This window comes from Pseudophryne corroboree (assembly GCF_028390025.1).
Source record: "Pseudophryne corroboree isolate aPseCor3 chromosome 3 unlocalized genomic scaffold, aPseCor3.hap2 SUPER_3_unloc_10, whole genome shotgun sequence".
Lineage (NCBI taxonomy): Eukaryota > Metazoa > Chordata > Amphibia > Anura > Myobatrachidae > Pseudophryne > Pseudophryne corroboree.
The window spans coordinates 872,640-899,507 of NW_026967494.1; the positions used below are offsets into that span (position 1 = coordinate 872,640).

Below are 26,868 nucleotides of genomic sequence, written 5' to 3' on the forward strand. Positions count from 1 at the left end.
TCATGGAGATGGGCCTGGGCTCTGTGAAGTAGGTGGAACAAGCAAAGTTGTGTCCCTTCTGAAAGGGCAATGGTGGACATTGTGAATGGTGAAGGGAAGGTTTTTGTCGACAAAGAGGGTTATGCCATATATAGCAGAAGCATGGGTCCTCAGCCTATATGATGTGCCACCATTAATGTGGACACTGTCTTGTCCGACCAAGCTTGATTTATGGGCTTTGTCATTTTTTTAAGCAGGATAAAGGCTGAGTTTTTTTTATTTCTGCAGTAGACTAGAATAAGCCCAGATAGTCCACTTCCATTATACCACCTGAATGTGACAGTCAGGGACCACCGTGCCATCACTTACCTGTATGCTTACACAAAACAGAATGATGGAACAGTTACAAGGTTTCTTTACATCTTCTGGGGTCCACTCCGAGATTAGACATTATGGCGTAATTGGAAAAAGATAATTTCTGTGCACCACACCCAGCGCAACAAGCAGACAATGGAGGGCGGCCCTAGGGTCAATTACACCAATGTAGATGCCTCTCCCCAGACACCAAAGTTACAAATAAAAAGGATGGATAGGAATAAGATACCACCAGGCGCCACAAATTTGATAAACAGAATAAGATGGGTATACAATACGTCCCTTATATAGCTGGATTCAATTTCAGATGACCAGACTTGTCTCCTCATTTATTAATATATTCACATGTGAAATATAAAACAGAAAATACCATCATGTGCAGACAGTATAAAATTTAATAACATCATGCAAGATGTAAACATGTAATAAGAATAAAAAACGGATGACAGCTACAGTGGAAACACGAAATAATTACCAGATGGTCTGAGAATAACCTCTGCACATCTCACCAGCCAGTCGATCCTGCTTAATAAGGACCAGATTCCTGTTCCCAGCTTCCTGATCCGGGTGGTCGTTGGTGATTTAAGAGCTTGTCTGAGAACTTCTATTGGGTTCTCAGACCATCTGGTAATTATTTCGTGTTTCCACTGTAGCTGTCATCCGTTTTTTATTCTTATTACATGTTTACATCTTGCATGATGTTTATTAAATTTTATACTGTCTGCACAGGATGGTATTTTCTGTTTTATATTTCACATGTGAATATATTAATAAATGAGGAGACAAGTCTGGTCATCTGAAATTGAATCCAGCTACATAAGGGACGTATTGTATACCCATCTTATTCTATTTATTAAATTTGTGGCACCCGGTGGTATCTTATTCCTATCCATCCTTTTTATTATGGTGTAATTACTCAGACGGGAATATAAAACAGAATAAAAAATAAAAGCTTTAATGTAATAATTAGATGCAAACAAAAGCTTTTATTATGAAATACAGGGGAGTATCCGCACCATATAGATGTAACATACAACAAACCACCGCAGATGGAACCCGGGTGACTCTAATGCACATGGTAATGTACAGGGTATATATGGACAGGATCTTGTATCAGAAAACACTCGGCACTCCTGATCAAGATGAGTGTCTGCAACAAGTTAGGCAAACTAGAAGTGAAAACACATTCCTATGGCCGCCATATTGTCGTGCAGCAATACAGATTGTGCAAACTGGTATTAGACATTCACATTTACACAAAGCACAAGATACAAAATAAACAGCAGAAAAAAGACCTAAGCATTTGGGATGTATTATTTAGGAAGTAAATATACAGACGGGTCCTCCGTTATCTTGGCTGGCTGAGGCATTAGTCGCGATCAGGCATACGCAGCGTACCTGGGCGCAAGGAGGCGCACCTAGTCGTAGGAAGGCACACAGAGCGTTTGGCGTTACCTTTGAGTGTAATACCTAAGATCATCCACCAGATGTCGCTTTTATAAATCACCAATGCCCAAGCGTGTGGTCTCCATTAAAATACAATACTAAACTACAGCGTAAGAACTACTTTACTGGTGCATCTCATTACTCTACATTATGCTACAGTATGTCAAAGTCTATGACAGTATATACAGTACAGGTGCAAATAGTACAGCATATACAGATGCAAATTAACGTGTTACAGATACAGTATGGTCTATTGATGTTAGGGATATGCGAGTGTCCAAATTCCGTAGTATTAAGTATAATGGGGAGAGATAAAAGCTCCTCCCTAAGTTTCTGGATGCCAAATCCCTGTGTGTATAGTTTATACAGATGCAAATGAAAGTGTTAAAACACTTGTGTATGCAGACACAACTAATGTGTGAAAGGAATAATGTAGCTCATTGACTTTACAGTATGTACAGTGCACAAAATGAGCGTCCGAGTCCCCTAACGGCATAAACAAACACCAATGGGGAGGAATCGCTCTTGGCAGTACTTTTACACATGAACTTGAGAATCTTCCATGCAGTGCTGTGGGCTAGCGATGAAGGCTCCGGTCTGCCACGCTGAGTACCGGGTTCGATTCCCAAAGTGTCAATTTTTTTTGTGTTCCAGTGACATTTACTTTATTATTTTTTCTGTGTAATCCATTGTAAAACATTCAACAGAAGGGTACACACAGGTTTCACACAAATCGGGGTAAATCTGCAGGAGTGACTCATTCACTATCTAAAATACACAGCGGTAATGAGCACGTATAGGCATACCAGTAAATATAAATTAGTGTATTCTGACGCAACTAACTGTTCGAGCAACACAGTACTGTAGATCGTCGGCGTTAGAGAATCTGTGTTGTACATTATAAGCTGTTCCTGCTAATTAGTACTCTAATAGAAAAAACTGTACAGAGATACTAAGGACAGTGATTTGGCATCCAGGAACTTAGGGAGGAGCTTTTATTTCTCTCCATTATACATAGAAAGATTAAACTTGCCACTCTACGTTACAAGCTGTTCGTGCTATTTAGTACACTACTAGTGTACTAAATAGCACGAAACCCATCACAACAGTTGCCCAGATCAAGAACACTCTCCAGGAGATAGGTGTATATGTGTCAAAGTAAACAATCAAGAGAAGACTTCACAAGAGTGAATATAGAGGGTTCACCACAAGATGTAAACCATTGGTGAGCAATAAAACAGGAAGACCAGATTAGAGTTTGCAAACAACATCTAAAAAAGCCTTTACAGTTCTGGAACAACATCCTGTGGACAGATGAGACAAATATCAACTTGTACCAGAGTGATGGGAAGAAAAGAGTATGGAGAAGGAAAGGAACTGCTCATGATCCAAAACCTACCAGCTCATCAGTGAAGCATGGTGGTGGTAGTGTCATGGCCTGGGCATGTATGGATGCCAATGGAACTGGTTCCCTTGTATTTATTGATAATGTGACTGCTGATAAAAGCAGCAGGATGAATGCTGAAGTGTTTTGGGCAATTTTATCTGCTCATATTCAGTCAAATGCTTCGGAACTCACTGGAAGGTGCTTCACAGTGCAGATGGACAATGACCCGACGCATACTGCGAAAGCAACCAAAGCGGTTTTTTAAGGCAAATAAGTGGAATGTTATGCAATGGCCAAGTCAATCACCTGACCTGAATCCGATTGAGCATGCATTTCACTTCATGAAGACAAAACGGAAGAGAAAATGCCACAAGAATAAGCAGAAACTGAAGACATTTGCAGTAGAGGCCTGGCATAGCATCACCAGGGATGAAACCCAGCATCTGGTGATGTCTATGCTTTCCAGACTTCAGGCTGTAACTGACAAAAGGATTTGCAACAAAGTATTAAAAAGTAAAAGTTTAATTAAGGATTCTGGAAACAAAGGAAGAAACAAGAGAGCGACTATGGTGTAGTATTTTTCAATCAGTTTTGTCTAGTGATGAGCGGATTCGGTTTTACTCAGATCTCAAAACAGAATCTTATTGGCTATCCAAAACACATGACATCTGTAAGCCAATAAGATGCCGTTTTGAGAACAGAGTAAAACCGAATCCGCTCATCACTAGTTTTGTCACACGCAAGAATATTATAGCGTACGGATTACGGCTTGACACATGGCATATCAGTCCCCCATTCTTTAGTCCAGGTTACTACTGGGATCTAAATGCTGCTAGGAGACACAAAGAATCGCTATATAGCGTAGTATATTTCCGTATCTGGGATTAAATTCAGTTATCACACAAAATTTATATGCGTACCAGATAAATAAATATTTGCATATCAGTATGGATATTGTATCCAGGTCTTCATCTAGGAGATGGTAATCAGATCGCCCTTGGAAAATATGTCAAAGCTCCAATTCACGAAACACTGATCCGGGCTGCGACCACATTAAGTAGTAAAGTACTTTTTGTTGAACTGGACGAGCGCACTGATCTACTGATTTACAATATTTGATTTAGGATTGTTTAGTTTGTACCATTACTTTTGGTCCCTTAAAAAGTGGGAGGCACATATAAAAACCTTTTAATTCCTACACCATTCACCTGATTTTGATGTATATACCCTCAAATTAAAGCGGAAAGTCTGCAGTTAAAGCACATCTTGTTTGTTTCATTTCAAATCCATTGTGGTGGTGTATAGAGCCCAAAATATGAGAATTGTGTTGATGTCCCAATATATATGGACCAGACTGTATATTGCATGAAGCATAGGAGATAGGATTGACCCTTGAGGAACATTGCATGACAGTGATAATTATACTCCAGAAGATTTAAATGGTTCCGTGCTTGGGTAATGTCTAATATGTTCAACAAGAGCGGATTTATTTCTCTCACAGCATGAAAACGGCTTCTCACCTGTGAAACCGCTGATGTGTAACAAGACCTGATTTCTGTCTAAAACATTTCACACACTCAGAACATGGAAATGGCTCCTCACCAGTGTGACTTCTCTGATGTGTAACAAGATCTGATTTCTGTGGAAAACATTTCATACACTCAGAACAGGAATACGGCTTCTCACCTGTGTGACTTCTCTGATGTGTAACAAGATCTGATTTCTGTCTAAAACATTTCCAACAGTTAGAACAGGAATACGGCTTCTCACCTGTGTGACTTCTCTGATGTGTAACAAGATTTGATTTCGATGCAAAACATTTCCCACACTCAGAACATGGAAATGGCTCCTCACCAGTGTGACTTCTCTGATGTGTAACAAGATCTGATTTCTGTGGAAAACATTTCATTCACTCAGAACAGGAATACGGCTTCTCACCTGTGTGACTTCTCTGATGTGTAACAAGATATGATTTCGATGCAAAACATTTCCCACACTCAGAACAGGAATACGGCTTCTCACCTGTGTGACTTCTCTGATGTGTAACAAGATTTGATTTATTTGTAAAAAATTTCCCACACTCAGAACATGGAAATGGCTTCTCACCAGTGTGACTTCTCTGATGTCTAACAAGATCTGATTTATATGTAAAACATTTCCCACACTCAGAACAGGAATACGGCTTCTCACCTGTGTGACTTCTCTGATGTGTAACAAGATTTGATTTCGATGCAAAACATTTCCCACACTCAGAACAGGAATACGGCTTCTCACCTGTGTGACTTCTTTGATGTGTAACAAGATTTGATTTTTTTGTAAAAAATTTCCCACACTCAGAACATGGAAATGGCTCCTCACCAGTGTGACTTCTCTGATGTGTAACAAGATCTGATTTCTGTGGAAAACATTTCATACACTCAGAACAGGAATACGGCTTCTCACCTGTGTGACTTCTCTGATGTGTAACAAGATATGATTTCGATGCAAAACATTTCCCACACTCAGAACAGGAATACGGCTTCTCACCTGTGTGACTTCTCTGATGTATAAAAAGATCCGATTTCTGTGCAAAACATTTCCCACACTCAGAACAGGAATACGGCTTCTCACCTGTGTGACTTCTCTGATGTGTAACAAGATTTGATTTATTTGTAAAAAATTTCCCACACTCAGAACATGGAAATGGCTTCTCACCAGTGTGACTTCTCTGATGTCTAACAAGATCTGAATTATATGTAAAACATTTCCCACACTCAGAACATGGAAATGGCCTCTCACCTGCCTTAGCTGGCTGATGAGTAATACGGTTTGTGTTCTGTGTAAAACATTTGGCATCTGTAGAACAGGGAAACTCTGTATCTAATCTCAGAGCTGTAATAGAGTGATCAGGAGAACATTTCCCAGGATCAGGGGGATCAGCTGATAGAGCTTGATGTATAATTGGGGTAATGGTATTATCTCCTGGAGAATCCTGTCTACTGTCATTATCTGTTATTTCACAATCCAGGGATAACATTAGATGTACTTCTGAGATATTCCTGCTTGTGGGTCCATCTGCTGGAAATAAAATACATTAATATATAAAATGAGCAGACAAGACCCAGGATGTTACAGGATACAATATATAATTCTATAACTGCCATTTTCTTTTACCTGTAATCGTTGCTTTTATGTTTATTAAAAAAACAAAAAAGCTAGGATGCTTAGACTGGATCTTGATCAACATGGAAGGCTCAAGTGGGATTACTAGAGGTGACCTGGACGCTCAAGTGGGATTACTAGAGGTGACACAGACGCTCATATGGGATTACTAGAGGTGACACGGACGCTCATGTGGGATTACTAGAGGTGACGTGGGCGCTCATGTGGGATTACTAGAGGTGACGTGGGCGCTCATGTGGGATAACTAGAGGTGACATGGACGCTCATGTGGGATTATTAGAGGTGACATGGACGCTCATGTGGGATTACTAGGTGGTGACATGGACACTCATGGGGGATTATTAGAGGTGAGATGGACGATCATTTGGGATTACTAGAGGAGACATTGGCGCTCATGTGGGATTATTAGAGGTGACACAGGGACTCATGTGGGATTACTAGAGGTGACATGGATGCTCATGGGGATTATTAGAGGTGACATGGACGCTCATGTGGGATTACTAGGTGACATGGGCACTCATGTGGGATTATTAGAGGTGACATGGACGCTCATGTGGGATTACTAGGAGGTGACATGGACGCTCATGTGGGATTACTAGGTGACATGGGCGCTCATGTGGGATTACTAGAGGTGACACAGGCACTCATGTGGGATTACTAGAGGTGACACGGACGCTCATGTGGGATTACTAGAGGTGACATGGACGCTCATAGGGGATTATTAGAAGTGACATGGACGCTCATGTGGGATTACTAGTAGGTGACATGGACGCTCATGTGGGATTACTAGAGGTGACACGGACGCTCATGTGGAATTACTAGAGGTGACACGGGCGCTCATGTGGGATTACTAGAGGTGACATGGATGCTCTTGGGGGATTACTAGGAGGTGACATGGACGCTCATGGGGGATTATTAGAGGTGACATGGACGCTCATTTGGGATTACTAGAGGTGACATGGGCGCTCATGTGGGATTACTAGAGGTGACGTGGGCGCTCATGTGGGATTGCTAGAGGTGACGTGGGCGCTCATGTGGGATTACTAGGAGGTGACGTGGGCGCTCATGTGGGATTACTAGAGGTGACACGGGCGCTCATGTGGGATTACTAGAGGTGACACGGGCGCTCATGTGGGATTATTAGAGGTGACACGGGCGCTCATGTGAGATTACTAGAGGTGACATGGATGCTCATGTGGGATTACTAGAGGTGACATGGACATTGCTATAAAAAAACACCAAAGAAGAGAAAGTGCTGTCCTGTTTGCGCACTAATAAATAATATATAACCTTTATTAAGTACAGTAAAGTATGTAAGATAAATCGTTGAAATATTAAACACAAAGTTAAGTGTATAAAGAGCTGAATAAAGTAATAAATATAAGATTTTACTCACCGATAAATCTATTTCTCGTAGTCCGTAGTGGATGCTGGGACTCCGTAAGGACCATGGGGTATAGCGGCTCCGCAGGAGACTGGGCACATCTAAAGAAAGCTTTAGGACTACCTGGTGTGCACTGGCTCCTTCCACTATGACCCTCCTCCAGACCTCAGTTAGGATACTGTGCCCTGAAGAGCTGACACAATAAGGAAGGATTTTGAATCCCGGGTAAGACTCATATCAGCCACACCAATCACACCGTATAATTCGTTATATTATACCCAGTTAACAGTATGAAATATTAACGGAGCCTCGTAACAGATGGCTCAACAATAACCCTTTAGTTAACAATAACTATATACAAGTATTGCAGACAATCCGCACTTGGGATGGGCGCCCAGCATCCACTACGGACTACGAGAAATAGATTTACCGGTGAGTAAAATCTTATTTTCTCTGACGTCCTAAGTGGATGCTGGGACTTCGTAAGGACCATGATTATACCAAAGCTCCCAAACGGGCGGGAGAGTGCGGATGACACTACAGCACCGAATGAGAGAACTCAAGGTCCTCCTTAGCCAGGGTATCAAATTTGTAGAATTTTGCAAAAGTGTTAGACCCTGACCAAGTAGCAGCTCGGCAAAGTTGTAAAGCCGAGACCCCTCGGGCAGCCGCCCAAGAAGAGTCCTCGTGGAATGGGCTTTTACAGATTTAGGATGCGGCAGTCCAGCCGCAGAATGCGCAAGCTGAATTGTGCTACAGATCCAGCGAGCAATAGTCTGTTTTGAAGCAGGAGTACCCAGCTTGTTGGGTGCATACAGAATAAACAGCGAGTCAGTTTTCCTGACTCCAGCCGTCCTGGAAACATAGATTTTCAAGGCCCTGACTACGTCCAGTAACTTGGAATACTCCAAGTCCCTAGTAGCCGCAGGCACCACATTAGGTTGGTTCAAATGAAAAGCAGATATCACCTTAGGGAGAAACTGAGGACGAGTCCTCAATTCTGCCCTATCCATATGGAAAATCAGATAAGGGCTTCTACATGACAAAGCCGCCAATTCTGACACACGCCTGGCCGAAGCCAAGGCCAACAGCATGACCACTTTCCACGTGAGATATTTCAAATCCACGGTTTTTAGTGGCTCAAACCAATGTGACTTTAGGAAACCCAACACCACGTTGAGATCCCAAGGTGCCACTGGAGGCACAAAAGGGGGCTGAATACGCAGCACTCCTTTAACAAATGACTGAACTTCAGGCAGTGAAGCCAGTTCTTTCTGAAAGAAAATCGACAGAGCCGAGATCTGGACCTTAATGAAACCCATTTTAGGCCCATAGTCACTCCTGACTGTAGAAAGTGCAGAAATCGACCCAGCTGAAATTCCTCTGTTGGGGCCTTCCTGGCCTCACACCAAGCAACATATTTCCACCATATGCGGTGATAATGTTTTGCAGTGACATCTTTCCTGGCTTTAATCAGCGTAGGAATGACTTCCTCCGTAATGCCCTTTTCTTTTAGGATCCGGTGTTCAACCGCCATGCCGTCAAACGCAGACGCGGTAAGTCTTGGAACAGACAGGGCCCCTGCTGCAGCAGGTCCTGTCTGAGCGGCAGAGGCCATGGGTCCTCTGAGATCATTTCTTGAAGTTTCGGATACCAAGCTCTTCTTGGCCAATCCGGAACCACAAGTATAGTCCTTACTCCTCGTCTTCTTATTATTCTCAGTACCCTGGGTATGAGAGGTAGAGGAGGGAACACATAAACCGACTGGTACACTCACGGTGTCACTAGAGCGTCCACAGCTATCGCCTGAGGGTCCCTTGACCTGGCGCAATATCTTTTTAGCTTTTTGTTTAGGCGGGACGCCATCATGTCTACCTGTGGCCTTTCCCAACGGTTTACAATCATTTGGAAAACTTCTGGATGAAGTCCCCACTCTCCCGGGTGGAGGTCGTGCCTGCTGAGGAAGTCTGCTTCCCAGTTGTCCACTCCCGGAATGAACACTGCTGACAGTGCTAACACGTGATTTTCCGCTCATCTGAGAATCTTTGTGGCTTCTGCCATCGCCATCCTGCTTCTTGTGCCGCCCTGTCGGTTTACATGGGTGACCGCCGTGATGTTGTCTGACTGAATCAGTACCGGCTGGTTTTGAAGCAGTGGTCTTGCTTGACTTAGGGCATTGCAAATGGCCCTCAGCTCCAGAACATTTATGTGTAGGGAGATCTCCTGGTTTGACCATAGTCCCTGGAAGTTTCTTCCCTGTGTGACTGCCCCCCAGCCTCGAAGGCTGGCATCCGTGGTCACCAGGACCCAGTCCTGTATGCCGAATCTGCGGCCCTCTTGAAGATGAGCACTCTGCAGCCAACATAATAGAGACACCCTGGTCCTCGGAGACAGGGTTATCAGCCGATGCATCTGAAGATGCGATCCGGACCACTTGTCCAACAGGTCCCACTGAAACGTTCTTGCATGGAACCTGCCGAATGGAATTGCTTCGTATGAAGCTACCATTTTTCCCAGGACTCGCGTGCAGTGATGCACCGACACCTGTTTTGGTTTTAGGAGGCCTCTGACTAGAGATGACAGCTCCTTGGCTTTCTCCTCCGGGAGAAACACTTTTTTCTGGTCTGTGTCCAGAACTATCCCCAAGAACAGTAGGCGTGTGGTAGGAACCAGCTGTGACTTTGGAATGTTTAGAATCCAACCGTGCTGTTGTAGCACTTCCCGAGGTAGTGCTACCCCGACCAACAACTGCACCTTGGACCTCGATTTATCAGGAGATCGTCCAAGTACGGGATAATTAAAACTCCCTTTTTTCGAAGGAGTATCATAATTTCGGCCATTACCTTGGTAAATACCCTCGGTGCTGTGGAGAGACCGAACGGCAGCGTCTGGAATTGGTAATGACAGTCCTGTACCACAAATCTGAGGTACTCCTGGTGAGGATGGTAAATGGGGACATGCAGGTAAGCATCCTTGATGTCCAGAGATACCATGTAATCCCCCACATCCAGGCTTGCAATAACCGCCCTGAGCGATTCCATCTTGAACTTGAATTTTTTTATATATGTGCCCAAGGATTTTAAATTTAAAATGGGTCTCACCGAACCGTCCGGTTTCGGTACCACAAACAGTGTGGAATAGTAACCCCATCCTTGTTGAAGTAGGGGTACCTTGATTATCACCTGCTGAGAATACAGCTTGTGAATTGCCTCTAGCACAGCCTCCCTGCCTGAGGGAGTTGTCGGCAAGGCAGATTTGAGGAAACGGCGGGGGGGATCCACCTGTGAGCGAGCCCGCAGATCGCTGAAATTTTTGAGTCAGCCCCCCACCGTACCTGGCTCCGCCTGTGGAGCCCCACCGTCATGCGGTGGACTTGGAGGAAGCGGGGGAGGACTTTTGCTCCTGGGAACTGGCTGTATGCTGCAGCTTTTTTCCCCTACCTCTGCCTCTGGGCAGAAAGGACGCACCTTTTCTGTACCTGATAATACGGTGCTTTCTTTGGCTGTGAGGGAACATGGAGCAAAAACGTTGACTTCCCAGCTGTTGCTGTGGAAACGAGGTCTGAGAGACCATCCCCGAACAACTCCTCACCCTTATAAGGCAAAACTTCCATGTGCCTTTTAGAATCTGCATCCCCTGTCCACTGCCGAGTCCATAACCCTCTCCTGGCAGAAATGGACATTGCACTTATTTTAGATGCCAGCCGGCAAATATCCCTCTGTGCATCTCTCATGTATAAGACTGCGTCTTTAATATGCTCTATGGTTAGCAATATAGTGTCCCTGTCTAGGGTATCAATATTTCCCGACAGGGAATCTGACCATGCAGCTGCAGCACTGCACATCCATGCTGAAGCAATAGCTGGTCTCAGTATAATGCCTGAGTGTGTATACACAAACTTCAGGATAGCCTCCTGCTTTCTATCAGCAGGTTCCTTTAGGGCGGCCGTATCCGGAGACGGTAATACCACCTTTTTTGACAAGCGTGTGAGCGCTTTATCCACCCTAGGGGGTGTTTCCCAACGTGACCTATCCTCTGGCGGGAAAGGGTACGTCATTAGTAACCTTTTAGAAATTACCAGTTTCTTATCGGGGGAAGCCCATGCTTCTTCACACACTTCATTTAATTACTCAGCTGGGGGAAAAACTACTGGTAGTTTTTCTCCCCAAACATAATACCCCTTTTTGTGGTACCCGGGGTAAGATCAGAAATGTGCAACACATTTTTCATTGCCTCAATCATGTAACGAGTGGCCCTATTGGACATTACATTCTCCTCATCGTCGACACTGGTATCAGTATCCGTGTCGACATCTGTGTCTGCCATCTGAGGTAGCGGGCGTTTCAGAGCCCCTGATGGCCTTTGAGACGGCTGGGCAGGCACGAGCTGAGAAGCCGGCTGTCCCATATTTGGTATGTCGTCAAACCTTTTATGTAAGGAGTTAACACTTTCACGTAATTCCTTCCACAAGTCCATCCACTCAGGTGTCGGCCCCGCAGGGGGTGACATCACATTTATCGGCATCTGCTCCGCCTCCACATAAGCCTCCTCATCAAACATGTCGACACAGCCGTATCGACACACCGCACACACACAGGGAATGCTCTGACTGAGGACAGGACCCCACAAAGCCCTTTGGGGAGACAGAGAGAGAGTATGCCAGCACACACCAGAGTGCTATATAACATAGGGATCCCACTATAACTGAGTGTTTTTTCCCTTATAGCTGCTTACATTATGTATACTGCGCCTAAATTTAGTGCCCCCCCTCTCTTTTTTTTTTTTACGTAAACTGTTTTTTATTGCGACAATGGTTATACAGGTTAAACAACAAAAGAATGACCTTAGAAGACAAAATCCTTGCCAATCAAACAGCAATCAATCACAATTAAGTCCTCTAACATACATGAAAACATTGTCTATTTTTAGTCTCAAACAAACATAGAAATAAGGATATGGTAAAACAGCGTAGCATAAGAGGTTAATGTAAGAAAAAAAAAGGGGGGGAAAAGAAGGAAGAGGTGGAGAGAGAGGGGGGGAGGGGGAAAGAAGGTAGCAAGTCGTATGTTTAGAATAGAGGTAATTGTTTAAAAACGTAAAAAACATAAATGAGTCCTAGAATAAGAAAGGCAAGGAGCGTAATCGTCTAGGGGCCTGAGATGAGAGATGAGACGGGAGGATTTCGGGATCACTCCTTTAAGTATATAGTTTAGGTTGATATGTATGTCCTATATACGGATGATTCCTTAAACTCATACCATGGGAACCAAGTGGCTGTGAAGTCTACTGATCTTCCCAATGAGAAGGAAACTAGATCCTCCATGTCTAGAAAATAATCAATCTTATTGAACCATTGTTTAATTGAAGAAGATGAGGATGATCTCCATAGGATTGGTATGACGGCTTTGGCTGCATTATTAAGATGGCGTAATAGTGAACCCTTATAGGAATATGAACCTCTGGGAGTGAGGTTGAGGAGCCAAAACTCCGGGTCTCTGGGGACGGTACCTCCTAGTATCAATTCTGAGCATTTAAAAACTTCCCTCCAAAAGTGCATTATGAGAGGACATTCCCACCATATATGCAGAAAGCTTCCTGGGGCTCCTCTACATCGCCAGCAAAGGCCTGAAAGGGTCGGAAACATCTTATTAAGCGCCAAAGGAGTCCTGTACCACCTATAAATCAGTTTATAAAGAGTTTCCATTGTCGACAAACATAGCGCACTTGCCTGGGTGTTGCGAAATATCAATTCCCAATTAGATTGTGAAGCCAGCATCGGCATTACTTTCTCCCAGGCACTCATGAAAGTAGGGGGTTGAGGAAAGAGGTCCTCTATAATGATCACATAAATCTGGGAAATGGTGTGTGTGGGAGCTTGAGGGGAAACGCACATCTTTTCAAAAGCGGTGAGTTCTCTGGTCATATCAGAGAGATGTTTGGAGGATGTTACAAAGTGATGAACCTGGAGAATTTCCAAAAATCAGATTTCGTTATTGTCCAGAGGGATTGAATATCTGAAAACGAACGTACCCTACTCGAACTCACCAGCTGACCGACCCTGAAAAGCCCCTTCTCTGCCCATGAGGCGAAGGCCGTTCCTTGGAGACCCGGAGTAAACTCAGAATTAGAGATGAAAGAAGTCAATGGTGACCATTTGGAAGATATGTGACCTCTCAACCTAAGTGAGCTCCACACTTTAAGTGTGGGGGATACTGTGGGATGGGACACCTTTGGGAGGACTGGTAGCCATGGCGTGATTTCTATATAGTGTGGGAGGCAGCCTTCCTCTAGGAGCACCCATTGTCTACAGTCTTTTGCCCGTGTCCATTACAGGACTCTATTCAGGTGTATTGCATGATAATAACTGGGGACGTGTGGAAGTTGTTGTCCTCCCTGATGTTTTCTCCGAAATAATATATCGTGCTTAAATCTAGGTGTATTGCTACCCCAGACAAAAGCTCGAATAAGACCTTGGATGTCCCTAAACCATTGGGGGGGAATGTATATGGGGAGGGTTTGGAGAAAAAACAATATCCTAGGTAAGGCATTCATTTTAACTACGTTAAATTCTACCAAACCAGGATAGTCGCAATTTCCTCCATTTTTGAAAATCTATGCAGAGTTTTTTCAACAAGGGGTCAAAATTTAGGGAAAAACATTTGGACATGTCATTAGATAATATAACCCCTAAGTATTTCAACTTATGGTCATGCCAAGTGAAGGGGAACGAGCACTTCAAGCCCGTTACCACAGTAGGGGAGGTAGTCAAATGTAGTGCTATAGATTTGGAGTAATTAATCTTGAAATTAGAAAGGGCTCCGAACCTATCAAATTCCATCATCAGGTTAGGGAGCGAGGTAACCGGGTTCGAAATCAAAGCTAATAAATCATCTGCATAGAGGGCCAATTTATATTCCCTCCCTCTCACCAGCAGACCAGAAATATTTTGGTTTGCCCGTATACTTCTAGCTAAAGCTTCCATGCACAAAACAAAAAGTAATGGGGATAGTGGACAGCCCTGTCTTGTGCCATTCGAGATAGTGAAGGAATCTGATAAGGAGCCATTGATCTTTATTCTAGCAGATGGGGTAGTGTATAGTGATAGGATCCTATGAAGACATGCGTTGCCCAGCCCCAGGTGTTTCAAAATACCAAACAAAAAATCCCAGCCCACCCTATCAAATGCCTTTTCTGCATCAGTGGATAACAGGATCGAGGGGGACGCGGACTGGTTAGCGTAGTGTATCATATTTAGTACTTTGGATGTGTTATCCCTGGCTTCACGGCCCAAAACAAAACCCGTCTGGTCTCCATGAATCAACGCCGGCAACAGATGCTTAAGACGGTTAGCTACTAATTTAGCAAAAAGTTTTATATCAATATTCAGCAGCGAAATCGGTCGGTAACTAGCACAAAGACTGGGATCTTTGCCCTCTTTGGGTAGCACTGTAATGTGTGCTTCGAGGGACTGAGAGGAGAAATGGGACGTATCAGAGATAGTGTTGAAGGCTCTCACAAGGAGAGGCACTAGCCTCTCCCTGAAAGCCTTGTAATAGGCAATAGTAAATCCATCTGGGCCTGGGCTTTTACCATTGGGCGAGGAATCAATAGCTTTCATGACCTCCTCTGCCGAAAAGGGCACGTCCAGGTCATCGGCATCTGCCTTGGACAATGTCGGGAAGTCTAGGGATCTCAAATAAGAAGATATGGCTGCCTGATGGGATATCTTATCTGCCCGCCCAGATGGCCCCGAAAGGTTATATAATGTGGAATAGTATTCCTGAAAGGCTTTAGCAATTTTAATAGTCTCATGTTGGGGGCGACCCTTGTTATCCTTAATTAGGTGAATAAAGGTGAGTGCACGTTGCTCGCGGAGGGCCTTAGCTAACAATTTCCCCGGTTTATTGCCCCATTGGTAATATCTGCTGCGGCACTTCCTATAGGAAAATTTAACCCTGTCAGAGAGCAATTTATTCAAGTCGGCTCGGGCGACCTCAAGGTCATAGTAGTGTTGGGGAGTTTGAGATTTTTTATGAAGGAGTTCTAGAGATTTTATCTTGGATAGCAAGTCTTCTCGAAGTTTTTCCCTCTGTTTTTTACGTACTGAGCCTAGTTGGATACACCCCCCCCGCAGGACACATTTTTGTGCCTCCCATACTGAGATTTTAGAGATATCCTCCATGTCGTTAGTGTCAATATAGGAGTCTAGGGCCAATTCCAGTTGCGAACGACATACTACGTCTTGCAACAGAGTATCATTAAAACGCCATAACCATTGACGTCTCGTATATGATGGGAGACGAATAGTAAGATTAACCGGGGCATGGTCTGACCAGACAATTTGTCCTATCGAGGATTCTGAAATCAAATGTAGGTGGCGATGACTTAGAAATAGATAGTCGATTCTGGAATGTTTGATGGGGATGTGAATAAAAAGAAAAATCTACCTCAGAGGGATGTGTCAGTCTCCATGAGTCAATCAGCTGGTGGTCGAGCAGGGCACGTCGCACTCTCCTATACTCCTTCTCTGGTCGGAGGGCAATCTTCCTAGAGGTGTCATGAAGGGGATCAAGCGTCCAATTTAAATCTCCTCCCATCACCACCACTCCCTCAAGAAGAGGCTCAGCAGTTTCCAACACCGAAGTCAAGAAAGAGGGTTGTTTAGAGTTGGGAGCGTAAACATTTAAAAAGGAAAAGCGTTGGCCATGAATTTCACACTTAACCAACAAACCCCTACCCTCTACCAGTCTATGGGAGGAAACATTTAGGACAGGTAAGTGACGGGCCAAGAGAATAGCTACACCCAACGTCTTCCCATTGGGATTGTTAGCCATGAAAACATGGGGGTAATAGTGACTTTTAAGTGATGGGACGCAACCAATCCTAAAGTGTGTTTCTTGCAGCAGGGCAACATCCAATCTCTCGTCTCTGAGCCACTTAAGGAGTTTAGATCTTTTTTCAGGAATATTCAGGCCCTTTACATTAAGGGTAGTTACCCGTATTGTGTCTGGACCCATTGTGATTGAAGTTGTATCACATTGACAATAAACCTTCCTACCACAGGGATACAGAGGGAATAGGTAAGGGTATTAAGAACGTTTGTTAGTTTGGAAAGGAAACCGTGAAAAGTGGAGAAAAGAGAAGCAATGTGGAAAGATACATTGCGAGATGCATTAGTATTAAACATTGTGAGTAACATCATGAAAATGAAAAATGCTGCAAATGGGGTGGAAGCGGTAGACCGCCGACTCCCAACCCTGGAGAAAAGGGGATGCAGCATGGTGGGGGTCTTACGGGGGGGCCAAGGGCAGCGACCGCCCTTGAATCACAAATGTATTCTTTAAGGAAGAAAAAAAGAGAAACACAAATACGAATAGACAATAATAATAATCACCTAGGGAAAATTACAAGCATCATTCAAAACACTAAACCGTGAGAGCTAAATGTTGCGAGAAAACGTGACAAAGAACCTATAAGAAGTAATCTGAACACGTTTCCATTGCAGTAGCAATGGTGAAAAGAAAGAAACCACCTAACTGAAGGAACTTTAAACATTAAACATTTCAGGCCGCGCATTTTAGAAACATGGTATATCACGTATTTAAAGAACGACATATGTGTCAGTAGATATAGGAACTATCATCTCAATGCAGGTAAGGTGTCCTACTCATGGAGGCTTTGAAGAACGTGAACTTGTAGGCGGAGTCTCCCGTCCACGCTGGGATCGTACTTGTTGCCACGCGTCATCTGGAGGAGTCATGATTGGTATAGTGGGCTGGTGATGGTAAGAGTCCCACTCAGGTAATTGGATTGGTGGGACGCCCAGAGTTGCGAAAAAGGCCGGTAGATCAGGTGGTTTGGAGAGCATTGCTATCTTGCCATTGTGGGAGACCTGAAGAGAAAAAGGGAAAACCCATCTGTACTTTAGCTGAAGTTTCCGAAGGGAATCTGTAAGGGGTTTCAGGGTTCTGCGTTGTTGTAGTGTTGACCACGCCAGGTCTGGGAACAACTGAACCTTATCGCCTTGGAAATCTATGTTATCCAGTTGACGGGCCTTTCTCATTATCTCTTCCTTTTGCGCATAGTAATGGAGCCTACAAATCACATCTCTGGGCCTGTCCGATGGTATACTCCGAGGTCGGAGAGCCCGGTGCGCTCTGTCAATCATAATGTCCTCACTCAAATCCAAGTCGATAAGCTCTCCAAATATCTTTGTCAGCGCATTCGCCAGATCAGCCTGTTGGATACTTTCCGAGAGCCCCCTAACCCTGATATTTTTCCGCCTCCCACGATTATCCAAATCTTCGACTCTTGACTTAAGGAAGGCTATATCTCTCCTCTGTTGGGAAATCACCTCCTGAAAACCAATTAAAGAGGATAAGCTAGCTGTCTCATGGCGTTCCAAGACATCGACACGGGTCGCTATCTGCGACATATCTTGTTGCAGCGCGGTCACTTCCCGTTTGATGGTAGACAGTAAACGGGTCTCTAAAGCTGAGAAATCCTGTTTCGTAGGAAGTGACTTAACATGTGAAAGTATCTCACCAATATCAGTTGTCAAGGATGCGGACAGTGGCGGTTGTGGGGTCGAAGGAGTCGACATGACTTCCGTTTGCGTATTAATGATTGGAGAGTCCGGGAGGGCGTGGGTAGAGGTCGGGCTTGTTATGGGTGTAGTCAAGAATTGACGTAGATCTGAGGAACGGCGGGCCGTCGAGTTTGGAGTCTCATCTGGCCTGGTCTTCGCCTTATTTTTCTTCTTGCCTCTCACCATGACATCGGATTAGAAAGAAAGGTGGTATGATGTGTCACATTTACTTATCCCAGGTGATGTAGAATTATTTGGGCCGTCGCCGTGCAGTAGCCCCCCCACATGGCTCTAAGGAAACATCAGGCCAGCAGTCACATCAGCCGAGCAACTATCTGAGGTTTCACATATTTATGCGTGGAGTTGCGACTTATGAGTGCAGCGGCCTCTCGAGGGGAGGTATAGGTTATGTCAACAAGATGGCCGGCTCTAGTCGGAAGCAGCTGGGGGGTTGATTAACAGCACCCGGAGCTGGGTGAAGTATTGCAGTCCCGTAAATACGTTTTATATTTAGGAGCCCGTGAGTCACCAGGGTCCGCTGGGGCCAGTAGCTATGTGTGGGTAGGTATCCGGACTCCAGGTCGACAGCACAAAGGTTGACACACTTTAGGTCGACGCCAATTGGTCGACACACATTAGGTCAACAGGGTCAAAGGGTCGACAGGGTCAAAATGTCGACAGGAACAAGGTTGGCATGGAAAAAGGTCGACATGAGTTTTTTCACGATTTTTTTCTTTTTTTGAACCTTTTCATACTTAACGATCCACGTGGACTACGATTGGAACGGTAAAGTGTGCCGAGCGAAGGCACCATGCCCGAAGCATGGCGAGCGAAGCGAGCCATGCGAGGGGACGCGGTGCACTAATTCGGGTTCCCGGTCACTCTACGAAGAAAACGACACCAAAAAAACATAAAAAACTCATGTCGACCTTTTTCCATGTCGACCTTGTTCTTGTCGACCTTTTGACCCTATCGACCTTTTGACCCTGTCGACCTAATGTGTGTCGACCAATTGGTGTCGACCTAAAGTGTGTCGACCCTGAGTCCCAGACCCGTGTGGGTACTAGGGTGCTGAAGCAACGCTCTTGCACAATCTTACCGGGGTGAGCTTCCCAGAGAAGCAGCTCCGACACGCTGACCCCCTGCCCGGTGGTGTAATTCTGCACGATGTGTGCGATCCGCCTCCGGAGGTCCGCGGGCAGCGTGCGTCGTCAAGGTGAGTGCGGGTCTAAGCTCCAAGCCTGGAGCGAGGCTCTCCTCCCGTATGTCTGCCGGGCGCCGCACAGTTCCGGTCCACCGCCGACGGCCCTGGCCGGCCGGATCGCGAGCACAGCCGCCGCTCTTCAGTGTCCACCTCAGGTCAGTTCCAGCGTCTGTTCCGTCTCTCAGAGACAGTGGGGCGATCCGCGGCACAGCCACTCCGGTCCCGGAAGGCCTGAGGTGTAAATTGAGGCCCCGGTCTAATGGGTGCCTGCAGGCCGCAATCCGCGGGAGCTCCGGGAGGTGCTCCCCGATTCCGCGGTTCTGGCAGGGATGTTCCCAGTAGGTATAGAAGGGGCTTTGGATCTGCTTAGCTTACTTAGGAAGTGCAGAAATCGACCCAGGTGAAATTCCTCTGTTGGGGCCTTCCTGGCCTTACACCACGCAACATATTTTCGCCAAATACGGTGATAATTGTTTGCAGTTACTTCTTTCCTGGCTTTTATCAGCGTAGGAATGACTTCATCTGGAATGCCCTTTTCCTTTAGGATCCGGTATTCAACCGCCATGCCGTCAAACGCAGCCGCGGTAAGTCTTGGAACAGACAGGGCCCCTGCTGTAGCAGATCCTGTCTGAGCGGTAGAGGCCATGGGTCCTCTGATATCATTTCTTGAAGTTCTGGGTACCAAGCTCTTCTTGGCCAATCCGGAACCACGAGTATCGTTCTTACTCCTCGTCTTCTTATTATTCTCAGTACCTTTGGTATGAGAGGCAGAGGAGGGAACACATAAACCGACTGGTACACCCACGGTGTCACTAGGGCGTCCACAGCTATCGCCTGAGGGTTCCTTGACATTGCGCAATATCTCTCTAGTTTTTTGTTTAGGCGAGACGTCATCATGTCCACCTGTGGCCTTTCCCAACGGTTTACCATCAGTTGGAAGACTTCTGGATGAAGTCCCCACTCTCCCGGGTGTAGGTCGTGTCTGCTGAGAAAGTCTGCTTCCCATTTGTCCACTCCCAGAATGAACACTGCTGACAGTGCTAAGACGTGATTTTCCGCCCATCTGAGAATCTTTGTGGCTTCTGCCATCGCCATCCTGCTTCTTGTGCCGCCCTGTCGGTTTACATGGGCGACTGCCGTGATGTTGTCTGATTGGAACAGAACCGGCTGGTTTTGAAGCAGGGGCCTTGCCTGACTTAGGGCATTATAAATGGCCCTCAGTTCCAGAATATTTATGTGTAGGGACGACTCCTGACTTGACCAAAGTCCTTGGAAATTTCTTCCCTGTGTGACTGGCCCCCAGCCTCGTAGGCTGGCATCCGTGGTCACCAGGACCCAGTCCTGTATGCCGAATCTGCGGCCCTCTATAAGATGAGCCGTCTGCAGCCACCACAGCAGATATACCCTAGTCCTTGGAGACAGGGTTATCAGCCGATGCATCTGAAGATGCGATCCTGATCACTGGTCCAAGAGGTCCCACTGAAAGGTTCTTGCATGGAACCTGCCGAATGGAATTGCTTCGTAGGAAGCTACCATTTTTCCCAGGACTCGTGTGCAGTGATGCACCGATACCTGTTTTGGTTTCAGGAGGACTTTGACTAGAGATGACAGCTCCTTGTCCTTCTCCATCGGGAGAAACACTTTTTTCTGTTCTGTGTCCAGAACCATCCCCAAGAACAGTAGGCGTGTGGTAGGAACCAGCTGTGACTTTGGAATGTTTAGAATCCATCCGTGCTGTTATAGCACTTCCCGAGGTAGTGCTACCCTGACCAACAACTGCTCCTTGGACCTCGCCTTTATAAGGATATCGTCCAAGTACGGGATAATTAAAACTCCCTTTTTTCGAAGGAGTATCATCATTTCTGCCATTACCTTGGTAAACACCCTCGGTGCCATGGACAGTCCAAACAGCAGCGTCTGGAATTGGTAATGGCAATCCTGTACCACAAATCTGAGGTACTCCTGGTGGAGGATGGTAAATGGGGACATGCAGGTAAGCATCCTTGATGTCCAGAGATACCATGTAATCCCCCACGTCCAGGCTTGCAATAACCGCCCTGAGCGATTCCATCTTGAACTTGAATTTTTTTTATGTATGTGTTCAAGGATTTCAAATTTAAAATGGGTCTCACCGAACCGTCCGGTTTCGGTACCACAAACAGTGTGGAATAGTAACCCCGTCCTTGTTGAAGTAGGGGCACCTTGACTATCACCTGCTGGGAATACAGCTTGTGAATTGCCGCTAGCACAGCCTCCCTGCCTGAGGGAGTAATCGGCAAGGCAGATTTGTGGAAACGGCAGGGGGGAGGCGCCTCGAATTCCAGCTTGTACCCCTGAGATACTACTTGGAGGATCCAGGGATCCACCTGTGAGCGAGCCCACTGATCGCTGAAATTTTTGAGGCGGCCCCCCACCGTACCTGGCTCCGCCTGTGAAGCCCCACCGTCATGCGGCGGACTTGGTAGAAGCGGGGGAGGACTTTTGTTCCAGGGAACCTGCTGTTTGTTGCAGCCTTTTTCCCCTACCCGCCTTTTCCCCGCCAGTTTTTCTGGGGTCGAAAGGACTGTACCTGATAAAACGGCGCTTTCTTAGGCTGTGAGGGAACATGGGGCAAAAAAGCTGACTTCCCAGCTGTTGCTGTGGAAACTAGGTCTGAGAGACCATCCCCGAATAACTCCTCACCCTTATAAGGAAAAACTTCTATGTGCCTTTTCGAATCTGCATCCCCTGTCCACTGCCGAGTCCATAAGTCTCTCCTAGCAGAAATGGACAATGCACAATGCACTTATCTTAGATGCCAGCCGGCAGATCTCCCTCTGTGCATCTCTCATGTATAAGACTAAGTCTTTTATATGCTCTATGGTTAGCAGAATAGTGTCCCTGTCTAGGGTGTCAATATTTTCCGACAGGGAATCTGACCACGCAGCTGCAGCGCTGCACATCCATGCCGAAGCAATAGCTGGTCTAAGTATAATGCCTGAGTGTGTATATACAGACTTCAGGATCGCCTCCTGCTTTCTATCAGCAGGCTCCTTCAGGGTGGCCGTATCCTGGGACGGTAGTGCCACCTTTTTTGACAAACGTGTGAGCGCTTTATCCACCCTAGGGGGTGTTTCCCAATGTGACCTATCCTCTGGCGGGAAAGGGTACGCCATTAGTAACTTTTTAGAAATTACCAATTTTTTATCGGGGGAAGCCCACGCTTCTTTACACTTCATTTAATTCTTCAGATGGGGGAAAAACTATTGGTAGTTTTTTCTCCCGAAACATAATACCCTTTTTTGTGGTACCTGGGTTTATATCAGAAATGTGTAATACCTCTTTCATTGCCTCAATCATGCAATGAATGGCCCTAGTGGACATTAAATTTGACTCCTCATCGTCGACACTGGTATCAGTATCCGTGTTGACATCTGTGTCTGCCATCTGAGGTAGCGGGCGCTTTAGAGCCCCTGATGGCCTTTGAGACGCCTGGGCAGGCACGAGCTGAGAAGCCGGCTGTCCCGCATTTGGCATGTCGTCAAATTTTTTATGTAAGGAGTCTACACTTGCACGTAATTCCTTCCATAAGTCCATCCACTCAGGTGTCTGCCCCGCAGGGGGTGACATCACATTTATAGGCAACTGCTCCGCCTCCACATGTTCCTCATCAAACATGTCGACACAGCCGTACCGACACACCGTACACACACAGGGAATGCTCTAACAGAGGACAGGACCTCACAAAGCCCTTTGGGAGACAGAGAGAGAGTATGCCAGCACACACCAGAGCGCTATATAATACAGGGACTAACTGAATTATATCCCCTATAGCTGCTATAATCTTTATACTGCGCCTAAATTTAGTGCCCCCCCTCTCTTTTTTACCCTTCTGTAGTGCAGACTGCAGGGGAGAGCCAGGGAGCTTCCTTCCAGCGGAGCTGTGAGGGAGAAATGGCGCCAGTGTGCTGAGGGAGATAGCTCCGCCCCTTTTTCGGCAGACTTTTCTCCCGCTTTTTTATGGATTATGGCAGGGGTAATTATCACATATATAGCCTCTGGGGCTATATATTGTGATTATTTAGCCAGCCAAGGTGTTTTTATTGCTGCTCAGGGCGCCCCCCCCCCCCCCCAGCGCCCTGCACCCACCAGTGACCGGAGTGTGAGGTGTGCATGAGGAGCAATGGCTACTTTGGCTACCTTGGTGAAGACTGAAGTCTTCTGCCGCCGATTTTCCGGACCTCTTCTTGCTTCTGGCTCTGTAAGGAGGACGGCGGCGCGGTTCCGGGACCGAACATCAAGGACGGGTCCTGCGGTCGATCCCTCTGGAGCTAATGGTGTCCAGTAGCCTAAGAAGCCCAAGCTAGCTGCAAGCAGGTAGGTTCGCTTCTTCTCCCCTTAGTCCCTCGTTGCAGTGAGCCTGTTGCCAGCAGGTCTCACTGTAAAATAAAAAACCTAAAATATACTTTCTTTCTAGGAGCTCAGGAGAGCCCCTAGTGTGCATCCAGCTCGGCCGGGCACAAAAATCTAACTGAGGCTTGGAGGAGGGTCATAGTGGGAGGAGCCAGTGCACACCAGGTAGTCTAAAAGCTTTCTTTTAGTTGTGCCCAGTCTCCTGCGGAGCCGCTATTCCCCATGGTCCTTTCAAAGTTCCCAGCATCCACTAGGACGTCAGAGAAAAACAGAACAACATGAAACAAATATAAACAATAGCGAACGATCGTAAACACAAGTACACAGAGTGAGAATGAATGGCATACACAAAAGGTAACAAAGTGGCTACAGAGAACATACCATACGTGGGAATACTCGCATGCGCAACCTGGACCCAGACCTCCGATATCAAGCAGATGATCGTTGATGAGAGAGAGTACTGGCCGGTCAGGGAACAGTGGCCTTTATATACACACCCTACAGTACAATACAATGGTCCCTACAATCTCATTGTCCATTGGACACAGGAATGTGTCTTGCATTATAACAAAAGGTCATAGGTGGATTCGAACAGGTGGGCTGTGACTATTACAAACTGCTCAGGTGGGAGGTATCCTCAGGCTTCCCGCCGCATGGATAATGAACTGCACATACAGTAAATGTCTGTAAACTACTTTTATACATAACTATACGCAGCAGCGAACAATCTCTTCCTAACCAACAGCGGAATGTTTCTAATAAAATACTCTGCAGATTGATACTAAACACCATAGTTCAACCTTTGTCTGACCCTTCGTATCATGCAAAGAGGAATCCCCATGTCCACGAACCATTTACACTATACATACTCGCAGACATTATTTAGGGGAATATTATCTACAAAACACACTATATTGGTTAAATATGTAGCGATCAAGTCGCTCGCTAGACGCTCACAAACTCCACCGTAAATACACATCTCAATGTGCAGGAGACGTAGGAGCGTCCCCTACGCAACCTGAGGGGATGCGTACGCACGGGGGAGTGGGTGCACGAGCAGCGGGCATGTGCATTGGGGTTAGTACAAGGCATTGTGAATCACAATATTTTTCGACTTTGACAAGAAATAGATTTACCGGTAGGTTTAAAATCTTATTTTCTCTTACATCCTAGAGGGACTCTGTAAGGACCATGGGGATTATACCAAAGCATCCAATCGGGCGGGAGAGTGCGTATGACTCTGCAGCACCGGCTGAGCAAACGCTAGGTCCTCATCAGCCAGGGTATCAAACTTGTAGAATTTAGCAAAAGTGTTTGACCCCGACCAAGTCGCCGCTCGGCAAAGTTGTAATGCCGAGACGCCTCGGGCAGCCGCCCAAGAAGAGCCCACCTTCCTAGTGGAATGGGCCTTAACCGAATTTGGTACCGGCAATCCAGCCGTAGAGTGAGCCTGCTGAATCGTGTCACAGATCCAGCGAGCAATAGTCTGCTTCGAAGCAGGTGTGCCAATCTTATTGGCCACATACAGGACAAACAGGGCCTCTGTTTTCCTAATACTAACCGCCCTGGCTACATAAATCTTTAAGGCCCTGACTACGTCCAGGGATCTGGAATCCTCCAGGTCACTTGTAGCCACAGGCACCACAATAGGTTGATTCACATGGAATGAAAAAACCACCTTAGGCAAAAATTGCGGTCGTGTCCTCAATTCAGCTCGATCCACATGAAAAATCAAGTAGGGGCTTTTGTGTGACAAAGCCGCCAATTCTGATACTCGCCTTGCTGATGCCAAGGCCAACAACATGACCACCTTCCAAGTAAGAAATTTCAACTCAACCTTGTTTAGCGGTTCAAACCAGTGTGATTTTAGGAACTGCAACACTACGTTGAGGTCCCATGGTGGAGGCACAAAAGGGGGCTGGATGTGCAGCACTCCCTTTACAAACATCTGGAAGAGAAGCCAATTCCTTCTGAAAGAAAATCGAGAGGGCCGAAATCTGAACCTTAACAGAGCCTAATTTCCGGCCCATATCCACTCCTGTTTGTAGAATGTGGAGAAAATGACCCAGATGAAAATCTTCCGTAGGTGCATTCTTGGTCTCACACCAAGACACATACTTTCGCCAGATACGGTGATAATGTTTTACCGTCACCTCCTTCCTAGCCTTTATTAAAGTATGGATGACCTCTTCCGGAATCCCCTTTTTTGCTAGGATTCGGCGTTCAACCGCCATGCCATCAAACGTAACCGCGGTGAGTCTTGAAATAGACAGGGCCCCTGTTGCAACAGGTCTTCCCTCAGCAGAAGAGGCCAGGGATCTCCTGTGAGCATCTCTTGTAGATCTGAGTACCAGGCCATTCGTGGCCAGTCTGGGACAACGAGTATCGTCTGTACTCTTCTTTGTCTTATGATCCTCAACACTTTTGTGATGAGAGGAAGAGGAGGAAACACGTAGACCAATTTGAGCACCCACGGTGTTAACAGAGCGTCTACTGCTACTGCCTGAGGGTCCCGAGACCTGGCACAATACCTCCGAAGTTTTTTGTTGAGGCGTGACGCCATCATGTCTAATTGAGGAGTTCCCCAAAGATGTATTATGTCTGCAAAGACTTCTTGATGAAGTCCCCACTCTCCTGGATGGAGATCGTGTCTGCTGAGGAAATCTGCTTCCCAGTTGTCCACTCCCGGAATGAAGACAGCCGACAGAGCGCTCACGTGATTTTCCGCCCAGCGAAGAATCCTGGTGGCTTCCGCCATCGCGACTCTGCTTCTTGTCGCGCCTTGGCAGTTCACATGAGCCACTGTGGTGGGATTGTCTGACGGAATCATAACCGGTAGGTTTTGAAGAAGACTCTCCGCTTGTCGAAGGCCGTTGTATATGGCCCTGAGTTCCAACACATTGATGTGTAGACATGACTCCTGGTCTGACCAAAGTCCCTGAAAATTTCTT

At 46.1% G+C, this 26,868-nt stretch overlaps 1 pseudogene; it reads right to left on the reverse strand.

The window, feature by feature from the left end:
* Positions 1–1,320: 1,320 nt before the first annotated feature.
* LOC134983208 (zinc finger protein 585A-like) overlaps positions 1,321–26,868 on the reverse strand; it is a 122,534-nt pseudogene continuing 96,986 nt past the window's right edge.